This window comes from Myotis brandtii, unplaced genomic scaffold (assembly GCF_000412655.1).
Source record: "Myotis brandtii unplaced genomic scaffold, ASM41265v1 scaffold32, whole genome shotgun sequence".
Classification (NCBI taxonomy): Eukaryota; Metazoa; Chordata; class Mammalia; order Chiroptera; family Vespertilionidae; genus Myotis; species Myotis brandtii.
In genome coordinates, this window is record NW_005362269.1 from 10,706,859 (window position 1) to 10,717,933 (window position 11,075).

An 11,075-nucleotide genomic window follows, 5' to 3' on the forward strand; every position below is an offset into this window, starting at 1 on the left:
TAAAAACAAATCCAACAATGTATAAAAAGAATTATACATCGGCACCAAATGAGATTATCCCAGCTATGCATGACCTGTTCTACATTCGAAAATCCATTAATGTAACCCATCCCATCAACATGCAGAAAAAGAATGATCATATAAACAAATGTAGAAAATGCATTTGACAAAATCCAACATCCATTCATGATAAAAACTCTCAGTAAACTAGGAATAGAGAGTAACTTTATGAACTTGATAAAGAATATCTATGAAAACCTACAACTAACATCATACTTAATAGTGAAAACTCAAAATTTTTTATTTAATATAAGAAAAAGTCAAGGATATTTCCCCTCACTACTCCTTTTCAATGTCATTCTGGAAGTCCTAGCCAATGCAATAATACAAGAAAATGAAATTAAAGTTATATAGTTTGGGAAGGAAGAAGTAAAGAGTCATGATCTGTAAATGTAATTCATGATCCAATTGAATTCTTGATCTAAGAAAACCCAAACCTATAGAGGATACTTTGTTGCAATTGGGAAAATTTGAATGTGGACTTTTTATGAAATATTGTCATCAAAGTTAAATTTCTTGGTTATGATTATGGAATTTTGGTTATGTAAGAAATATTTGCTGAAGTATAAAAAGTATCTTGATAGCTGCAATTTACTTTCAAAAGTTTCAACAAAAGTAAGGTGTGTGCTCAACAATATATAAACATAAATTAACTTGTTTTTCTTTTAATGTGGGAAAGATTAGCAAAAATGATAATATTCATATATGATGAGACTATATGAAGGCAAACTTACACACTACTCATTGAAATAGAAATTGATACCACCTTCTTGGAAGGCAATTTTGGTACATTTAAAAAAGTTTCAGAATATATGTATACACTTTGACACAGCAATGTCACTTCTACAAATTTATTCTATAAGATAATTAGAAAATAATACATAGACATACATAAGGATATTCCTTAAAGAGATATCTATAATGAAAATAAAAGAGAGCAACCTAAATTTCCTAAATTGACTTCAAATGACCATGCTAAAATAAACCTGAGCCTTTTGATGGTGTGTTGGGGGAGAAACATTTAGTCTTCTACTGTATTTGAACCTGAAAAAAATATAAAACGTAACTCAAGACTTGCAGGACTACATCATGGAGAGAGCCCTTTTTGAGAATGAAGGCAGTACATAGGAAAATAAATTTAGGATCCAGAGAGATGTCATTTATGGACTTGGTCATTTAGGGACCTGGCTCCATGTATACTTGAAACTGGGGACTCATTAAGTTACTATCTTCTTTTGTTGTTTCTTTTTGTTTTTGCCTTTTTTTCCCTTCTAAATTCAATTTGAGTTGCATTTGCGGTTACTTAGAACAGAAATTATTCTGACTAACACAATATTCTTAGGCATGAAATTAGAAATGTGCCAACATAAAGTATATGCAAACATTCCCCATGTTAAGAATATGGGCCTATTATGTACATTTATAGGCTGAAATGAAAATTGCTATTAAATGTAGTTTTAAATTAGAATAACCATATATTGCTTTTTCAGTGTTTTCTCTAATCTCTATTTCTCTATAATTATTTTTTGACTCAATTGTTCAATTGGATGCGACATAAGAAACAGAGTCAGTAAACATTCACAGGATGCTCTTTTTGTTTGACAGATATCACCAAGCTTGTCTATATTACAGTGATTCCCTCCTCTATTCCCTACTGAGTCACCTTCAGGCATGCAGGACAGAAATATAAATTGTAATTCACACTGTAAATGGAGTAAGGATGGTTCAGTGAAGGCATGATGAAAATAAAAATTCCTTATGTGTGGAGATGGAGGCTCACATCGTAAGTATTGGGACTCTCAAAATGATTTTTTCAGTCGTTTCAAGTGTTTTAAGTAGGCTTGTGCTGTGAGTATTCAATACCTGAAGTATAAACTAATTTCTTCTATCTATTGGTCCTGCTTAAACTCAGTTCTTCATCATTCTATGAAATTTTAGCAATATACAATAAAATAACCATATATCTTTGAAATTACAGTCATGATTTTCAAACTTGGTTCCTTGCATTGGTGCTTTAGACATTCCCAAATGTTTTACATATTTCTTCCTTTGACTTAAAAGAAATGTATTTTTTGTATTTGAGTGGGTTGAATGGTGTCCTCCCCCCAGATACATCCAAGTACCAATCCTTGATACCTGTAAGATGATATTATTTGGGAAAAAGTCTTTGCATGAAAATAGCTTTACTTTTCTAACTTGTTGACTTAAAAAACATGTACTGTTGACACTTAAACAACGAGTTAGGGACAGCAACCCTCTGTGCAGTTGAAAATTCACATATAACTTTGATGCACCAAAAATTTATAGCCTACTTTTGACTAGAAGTCTTACTGATAACATAGACAATTAATACACATATTATTTATGTTATATGTACTATATACTGTATTCTTACAATAAAATAAACTAGAGGAAAGAAAATGCTATTAAGAACATGATAAGAAAGAGAAAACATTTACGGTACTTATTGAAAATTTCATGTATAAGTGGACTTGTGCAGTTCCAACCCATGTTGTTCAGGGTCAACTGTACTATAAAATAATACTATTATCCTATTTCTGAGAATTTTCCCTTTGGTTTAATTTTGGGAAACATGGTGGCAGTTTTGTTAAAATAACATTGAAAGGTGGTGATTTAAAATGAATGACTCAGTCACATGTGCTATACTTGTTTTATTAGGATTTCCTGCATCTTATTTGTTACTCCAAATAAGTGGGAAAAAAATATTTCCTAAAGCAAGAACTTTCAGTTAGGAATCTATTTTCTCAGAGAAATATGGAAATTCATTCTTCTCCATACTGTTTAAAATCAGTATATTTACCTAACTAGTGTCTTAAATAGAATCTTATATAATAAAAGGGTAATATGCAAATTGACCAAACAGTGGAACGACAGGTTGCTATGGCATGCACTGACCACCAGAGGGCAGACGCTCAATGCAGGAGCTGCCTCCTGGTGGTCAGTCTGCACTCACAGGGGGAGCACTGCTCAGCCAGAAGCCCTGAGCCAGGCTCAAGGCTCGTGAGAATAGCGGCGGTGGCAGGAGCCTCTCCCACCTCAGCAGCGGTGCTAAGAATGTCCGACTGCTGGCTTTGTGGGCCTAAGCCGGCAGTTGGACATCCCCTGAGGGCTCCCAGACTGTGAGAGGGTGCAGGCCAGGCTGAGGACCACCACCCTCCCCCGCGAGTGCACGAATGTCATGCACCGGGCCTCTAGTTTACTAATACTTGTTTTTTTAAACTTGCTCTATTGAAAATCAATTTTTAAAAAAGTGTTGTTTGTTTAAGCACACATTTCCTACTCTTTACCTAACATTAGAGGCAAAAATATGTGTGAAAAACATCAGCATCTTGTCCCTTTCTATAATAGCTTTTACATTCCTATAGTTTTAATTATGACCCATTTCCAGCCTACTTTTTTTCACTACAGATAACTATGGAATAGATTCCCGATGTTCCAATTTGTAATCACTTGGTATTGTTTGCCTGTATTCTTTGCTAGGTTGGCGATTTATTTTTATATTCTGAGTTATGAGATTCCTCATTCCATATTGGATATTAGTTATGCACTTTCTCAAAGATTACATGTCTCACAGTGGAAGAACAAAGATGTGGTTCCCAGTATCATTTAGGAAACATCGATTTCAAATTTTTACCAAGGCTTTTGCAGGTTTTTCTAACAACCACTTTCGAAAAGTAGGCGAAGTTGACTAGGTTACTATTAGCAAACAACCAAGCCTGATGAAACGACTATTTCTGAACGCCTCCTTCCATCCAATTTAGAATCAAAGCTGTATATCTGAGAAATTGCATAAGTGCCAGTTATTCCATGTTGTTTTCAAGTCAGTCTGCAATATCATTATGTGCTTGAATTCCCTCTATGATTTTTGTACACAGCAAAACAAGAGGATTTGTGTTTCTTATTTTTTTGTAAACACTAAAATTGATAAAAAACAAACAAACAACAGTTCCTTTTTTGCACACCCCTTACTTTGCGTCCCCTCCCCCATTGAAGTAAGCATGCTTAGAATTGGGATTATAAACAACCTAACGGAAAAGACGTCCGCCCTCCTTATTCAGTAAATCACAGCTCAGCAGGCATGCATTTCAGTGATAGGCACAGAAGATACTGCCACATGGTGTTGTTCTGTAAAACAGTGCAATCTACGACATTTCACAGTAACCTTATTCTACAATGAGTTGTTGTTCTCTCTTTGTTTTCCTCTCCCTCCCTCATGTTAATAAATGCTAAGTTCTCCCAGCAGCCACCACAATTATGTAAAGACATGAGAAGATGTACATTGTTTTAGTTATCCCAAGAGTAGAAATAAATTAACACTCCATATTGATTATTCTAACTTCTCCTTCTTCCCTGAAATATACTTGATGGTTCCTTCTGGTAGACCCTAATGTGCCATCGCTTTTCTGCCAAGCTCTGGTGCGGCTTTGTTTTTTTGTATGAGCCATCTGATCTAATCTGTTCTGTCTTCTTATACTGAAATTAACAAGGCATATACCCTGAGGCATAGGTCCTATCTACCACAGTGAGGCACAAACGAACTTGAACATGAGGTCAATCAAGTGCACAAAATACATCACACAGTTCTTCCAAGTCTCATGCTGCGTCTATAATTGCCCCTTGTTCTGTCATTAGGGCTCCCTTACAAGTCATTATTTTGAGTCAGCAGAGCTACAGGGAGCATTCTTCCTGATGGTTAGTATAAAGTTGAATTGATAACATAAATATCTCTCAGCACAAAATACAAGGAGCAGGTATTTAGATTAGACTTAATAAAGTGTGCAGCTGTTCAGTCTCTTTATGAATCCCAGCTAAAACAATAAGCACAACTTTCAGTATGGGTTCTCCTTCAGCAGCTCTGTGAAAGAGAAACGATGCTTTTCTAAATGAATGGACACACGCCCTATTAGAATTTGCCTGTCTGCTCTTATCCTAGATTGTTTGTGTTTGGCGGAGACCAATGTTACCCAGATTTCATGGGAATTTGGCCTTACTCAGCACACTGTGTAAAAATTATTCCATTTTAAAGTAGAAGCATCATTTATTCATTTGTTTTGGGGAGAGTGGTGGTATGAGTTTAATGTTGAAAGAATATACCCAGTTCATGGCCTCAAGCACATTTTTAGAAATGTTATCTTTCCTGGGGGAAAAAAAGAGAATTTAAATCCTCTGCTCAAAAGATAGTAGCTGACAGGGCTCGGCTGAGGTTTGTAGAGATGAATGCAGTGTGGATGATTCTAGAGAGGCCTCTGGACAAAAACAAAGTGGCAGGAAGGATGGAGGGAAGACCTGAGTGATTTTGCATTAAAGAAAAATACAAAGATGCGTTTAAAAAAGTGACCAAGTTAGACCCTAGCCAGTTTGGCTCAGTGGATAGAGCGTTGGCCTGTGGACTGAAGGTTCCTGGGTTCGATTCTGGTCAAGGGCACATGCCAGGGTTGTGGGCTCGATCCCCAGTGGGGGCCATTCAGGAGGCCGCCAATCAATGATTCTCTCTCATCATTGATGTTTCTCTTTCCCTCTCCCTTCCTCTTTGAAATCAATAAAAAAAATATATATATATTTTAAAAGTGACCAAATTAGGTGGGTAAATGAGAGGCAGACCAAGATGGCCATACAATTGATTTGCACACACAGATTGCTTCATTGTTCACTCAATGCTGTTTGCCTAGATTCTGGGGTTATGTGAGTTTGGGGCATGTGACCTAGACAACTTCTAATTTTGAAATATTTTTCAAGACTTTAGAATAAAGAGAAAACAAAGACATTGGAACTCTTTTTTTGGGGGGGGGGTTTAATACTCAATCAAGGATATTTTTCCATTCATTTTTAGAGAGAGTGGAAGGGAGGAAGGGAAAGAGAGAGAAAGAGAGAGAAAGAGAGAGAAAGAGAGAGAGAGAGAGAAAGAGAGAGAGAGATTGATGTGAGAGAGACATATTGATTGGTTGCCTCCCTCATGTGCCCCAATTGGGGCTCAAAATCAAACCTGCAACCCAGGTACATGCCCTTGACTGGGAATTGAACCCGTGACCCTTTGGGCAGAAGCCAACACTCTTTATTCAGTCTTGATAAAGTCTGACTGAAAGTTCATGATGAAATCATAACTTTTCTAAAAGTAATTCTGTGAGAGTTGGAAAGAGCTGCTAGTTAGAATTTATGTAAACATAGTGCAACCACACGATTGATTTGCTCCATAAACATTCATTTAACTTTCATCATAGACGAATATTTATATCCTACATGGATAAAAGAAGGGTTGTTAGAAAAGGGGAAGCTAGTCCAGTCCAATAGACTCACCAAACAGACCCAAAATGTTCTTTTCCTAGATTACTCTGCATAATATTTCTCCAAAAACTACTTTCAGGCATGAATTTCCTCAAAATTCCTGATACCTGAAGGGGAAAAAATAGCTTTGTAAGTATATTGACTTAAGAAAAGTAAAATATCCCTAATATAGTCACACACAAAAAAAATCCCTTAATAGGAAAATAGGAGAGGAGATATTTATGTTATCAATTTTTCTATTTTTACTGTTATCCAGACTTATATAACTATATGTTCCCTAGTGGTCTTCAAGAATGTTCTTAATTTCTCCTTCCTATCCCCTTCAGGACCACGCTTCATTTATATATTCCTTCTATTATTCATCCTTCTCCTGCAGCTTTTGAATATGTATATGTGTATATAACTTTGTGCCTATAACCCTGTATGTAATTCCTTGCATCAACGTTATTATTAATGGATTGTAACATGTTTGCGTTTCTTGTGAGGTAGAGAGGAAAACAATTAGGGCAAGAGAATTAGTTGAGAAGTTAAATTAGTTGAAGGTGCAGGCTCTTGGACAGTCAACCTAGCCCCCTGCCTCAATTTTCTCATCTGTGTAATGGGGATGATAGAGTTTGTACTGTAAATAAAATAGAATCTAAATCATATTATTCGTATTTTCTCTTACTACTATGAAAACTATTGTTTTTTCTGGACTCATTGTACAAATTGTGTAGAAACACCAACAGAGTTAACATGATTTGGGTGTGTATAGAGTTAACATGATTTGGGTGTGTATAGAGTTAACATGATTTGGGTGTGTATAGAGTTAACATGATTTGGGTGTGTGCTTTTAGCACCTTTTTTTCTGCTTAGACCCTCCTCTTCTCTCCTATTTTTCTATTAAGGGGTTTTTGTTGTTGTTGTGCTTATATTAGGGAAAGTTTACTTTTCTTAAGTCAATATACTTACAAAGCTACTTTTTTTCTTCAAAGTTCTTTATATCACCACGTTACTAAGCTTTGGAAGGAGACTTGTGAGGGGTAGTTCCTCTACCCTTTCACACCCTTCCAGCTTGAGGGAGATTGTTAGGTTAGCTAGGTCTTACTGCTGTCCAGGAAGGTCCTGACTCATGGTAAGCTCCAAGTTCCCTTTTATAGTCATTTTTAAATGCCCTGGTAAAGCCTGCACTTTGCTAAGGACTCTATATTTCTCCTCAGACTAGGAGTCTTCTGACCCTTGATGGGCTTAGTGCCAATACCATACCTTTGCGTGGTGATTTCTCCATCATCAGCAAGGCCCTTTTAATGTGCTCTGTGGCAAGAATACGCAGCGTAGGATGTGTTACTGCTCCTTGCTTGGTGATTTCCCATGAGTAAATACAAGCATTGAGTACAGTTTATGTTTCCTTAATAAGATCCAAAAGTCCGCTATTATTATCTAGAGCAGTGTGTTATTTTACCAAAAAAAAGAGAAAAGAATACCCCCCGCCCCCCCCCACACACACCATAGTCAACTGTACCTATGAAGTGTTGTAAACTCCTCCCCTCAGAGCAATTTGGTTGCAAGTGAAAGAACTCTGGGTACCAAGGGTGAGGGGAACTCATTAGAAAGTTTTGAGGTGGCTCAGAACATTGAAGGACACCTGAACCCCCAGGCCCTGGGAGGGAGAGGAAGCCTATTAGCAGGAACAAAGCAATAATGCTGATGGCACAGACTGTTACACTTCCAGTCTGTCTGATAACACAGCTCATTCTTAGGAGGGAGAACCTGATTGGCCCGGAGTTGGTCACATGCCCAGCAGTTTGGGAGGAAGTGTACCCTGAGCACTCTGATGGGAAATCCCAATGCAAGAATGTTGTTCCCAAAGGAAACGCTAGGTGATGATGGGGGCACAAAGAACGGGTATTTGCCACACACCTCCCTTTAGGGCATCACAGTGCTCATTAGCTCTGAATATTCTCTGCAGGAAAGAAACCCGTACAACCACATCTAACCTGGTCATTTTCATATTTATTGTTTCTATGTAATACATATTACCCTCAAGAGAGACTCATACTCCTTTGAATACTCTCTGGAAAGATTGACTTATGTCTCTTGGGCATCACACTTTATTATTTGATTGGATTATTCCTATGCCTTACATAGAAAATTCCTACGGGGCGGTGGGGGCTTGCCCGGGGTGGGAATGTCTGGGGGGGAGGGGTCAATCGGGGAAAAAGGAGACATATGTAAAACTTTAGACAATTTATTCCAACAATTTCTCATATTTTAAAATATCAACTGCTGTAGGTAGCATGGGTGTTTGCTTCTGAATCACTTTAAATAGGACAGATATTTCTAAAGATGCTGCCTTGGAGCTCTGTATTTCCCTGTTCTCCTCGATGCCATTATCTTGGTCTATGATCCTTCTCCCATTCTGAATTCTTTCTCCTTTGAAATGGCCTTTGTATTCTCTGGCTCACCTTGGAGCACCCTTCTCTCAGCTGTTAGGCCTTGTCCATATATGGCTTCTAACAAACCTTCTTTCTGTGGCGTTCTGTTTTTCTAGTTGCTGTTGACCTTGAGCCCTTCCTCGCGTCTCAGTTGGACATATTCTGTAAACACTGCCACTCACAAGATGGCCCACACCTGCCCTGCATCTCACTGCTGTCTCATTCTTTTGTGCATGTGTCACTTATTGATTATTTAATCTCTCTTCTATCCAGGGTCCCTCAGTTACACTTTTTTTTTGGGGGGGGGAGGGTTGTTTCAGGACTTGACTTGTAATAGCAAATTCTGAATTGGCAGCAACTCTAGAAGGAAGGAGAGAAATCTGATTCACCCATATTTCAACAATAATAACAGTTTACCCAATTTGAGGCCATCTAGTAGTCTGAGAATAACTCCAAATATCAGTTTCCAAAATACAGACAAACATGTGTCCTTGACTAAAACTTGTTCAAAGATTTCTGACTTATTCTGCCTTTACCATTAGGTAATCATCTGGTTAATAAGTGATGATCATCTTTTATGGGGGTGGGGTTTGCATACATCCATCAAATTGTTTTCAAAAACTGTTATTTCAGATTTCTTTTCAGTCCGCTTCCTACAACCCCGTTCTGTTCTTGTCTTTCATTTCTTTTGCATTAAAATTGGAAATAAACACACAAGTTGGCTGCAGGAAATGGACACCTGTGGTTTTTCTTTTCCTCACCTCAAGGCTAAAAGTTTACAACCCTGCCCACTACCATTATTATTATTATTATTATTAGTAGTAGTAGTAGTAGTAGTAGTAATATTTAACAAAACTCCTAGAACCAAAAAAAAAGAAAGAAAAGGAAGAAAAGCCATTTTCACTTCAATTTCTGACAGTTGCCCAGTGATGTCCTCTATTACACAGCGACAGTGACAGAATTGAAAGGACTTTCTTTAGTCCTGTCCCCTGGCTATATGCCATAGGCTCTATCTAATCTTTTCTAACAGACATCCAGACTTTGTTTGCATCATATCAGTAGACATCGTGTTTCAGTGTCACTCTTTATATTCTCTCTATCGACCCCCTCCACTGTGGTTCCTGACTTTAGTTTTGGAAAAAAGGAAGGTTACTTGAAGATAATGGACAAATGAGAAATAGGTATGGAGAATTTGACACTCCTGACTACTCTTTAGAATTTTTAAAATAAATTGTAACTATTTCTGATTTTGAATATAAAAGACAATTTATTGGGCCCTTTGTAGGTTCCAGGTGCTAGACCAAGACTGTTACATGTATTTCCCATTTAATATTCACAACCAGCTGAAGAGTTAAAGGTATCAGAGACTTGTCCCACAATATAGATTACCTAGATCCCCTTTTCTTTTTTTAGTAATAGGAATCTAGCTAGAGTTAGACACATGATCAACCATCCAGTGAAAGACTACATTACCAAGCTTCCCTTGCAGCTACTATGACTAAATTCTTACCAATGGCACAAAAGTGGAAGTGATAACATACAAATTCTGGGTCATGGCGTTCATAGGGACGTGATATCTTTTTCTTTTATCATTTGCTGCCTAACAAGCCACCACAAAATTTAGTGGCTTAAAACAACAACATTTTATTTCTATTCATAATTCTGTGGGTTGGCAATATGAGGTGTGATCAGCTAATGGGTTCTTCTGGCATTATCTGAGCTTAGCTATCAGATTGACTGGGGGCTGACCATCAGCTACAACAAGAATGGCTGTGCTACACACCTTTCTTCATCCAGAGGGCTACCCTGGGCTTGTTCACACAGTGGCTACCAAGAAACAAGTGGAAGAGTGCAAGGGCTATTGAGATCTAGACTCAGAAGTCACATATGTCATTTTGGGGGCATTCTCTTGATTAAAGTAAGTCATAAGGCACTCATGGATTCAAGGGGTCTCATAAGCTACTTCATGGGAGATACTACAGAGTTACAGAGATACTATAGATCCAGGGAAGAGTGGAGAATGCGATCATTTTTACAGTGTACCTCACCTCCTTTTCCTTTGTTCACTTTTCCGCTGTCTGGTACATGTATATGATTACAAGAGCTTAAGCAGCATTTTTTGACCAAAATATGGAAGCTATATATTGAGGATGGCTGAGTCACATGATAGAATGAGCCATGTACCTGGCACCAAAAAGCTGCTATATTAGACTGTTATGCTCAGTATGTCACTTGAGAGCAAAATTAATTTCTATCTTGTTTGAGTCAATATTATTTTATAGTGCGTTGACCTGTCCC

General features: G+C 37.5%; 1 pseudogene; it reads right to left on the reverse strand.

Moving 5' to 3' along the window:
• The window catches only part of LOC106726805, a 54,818-nt pseudogene extending 44,486 nt beyond the window's left edge, over nt 1–10,332 (reverse strand).
• Between the last annotated feature and the right edge of the window lie 743 nt (nt 10,333–11,075).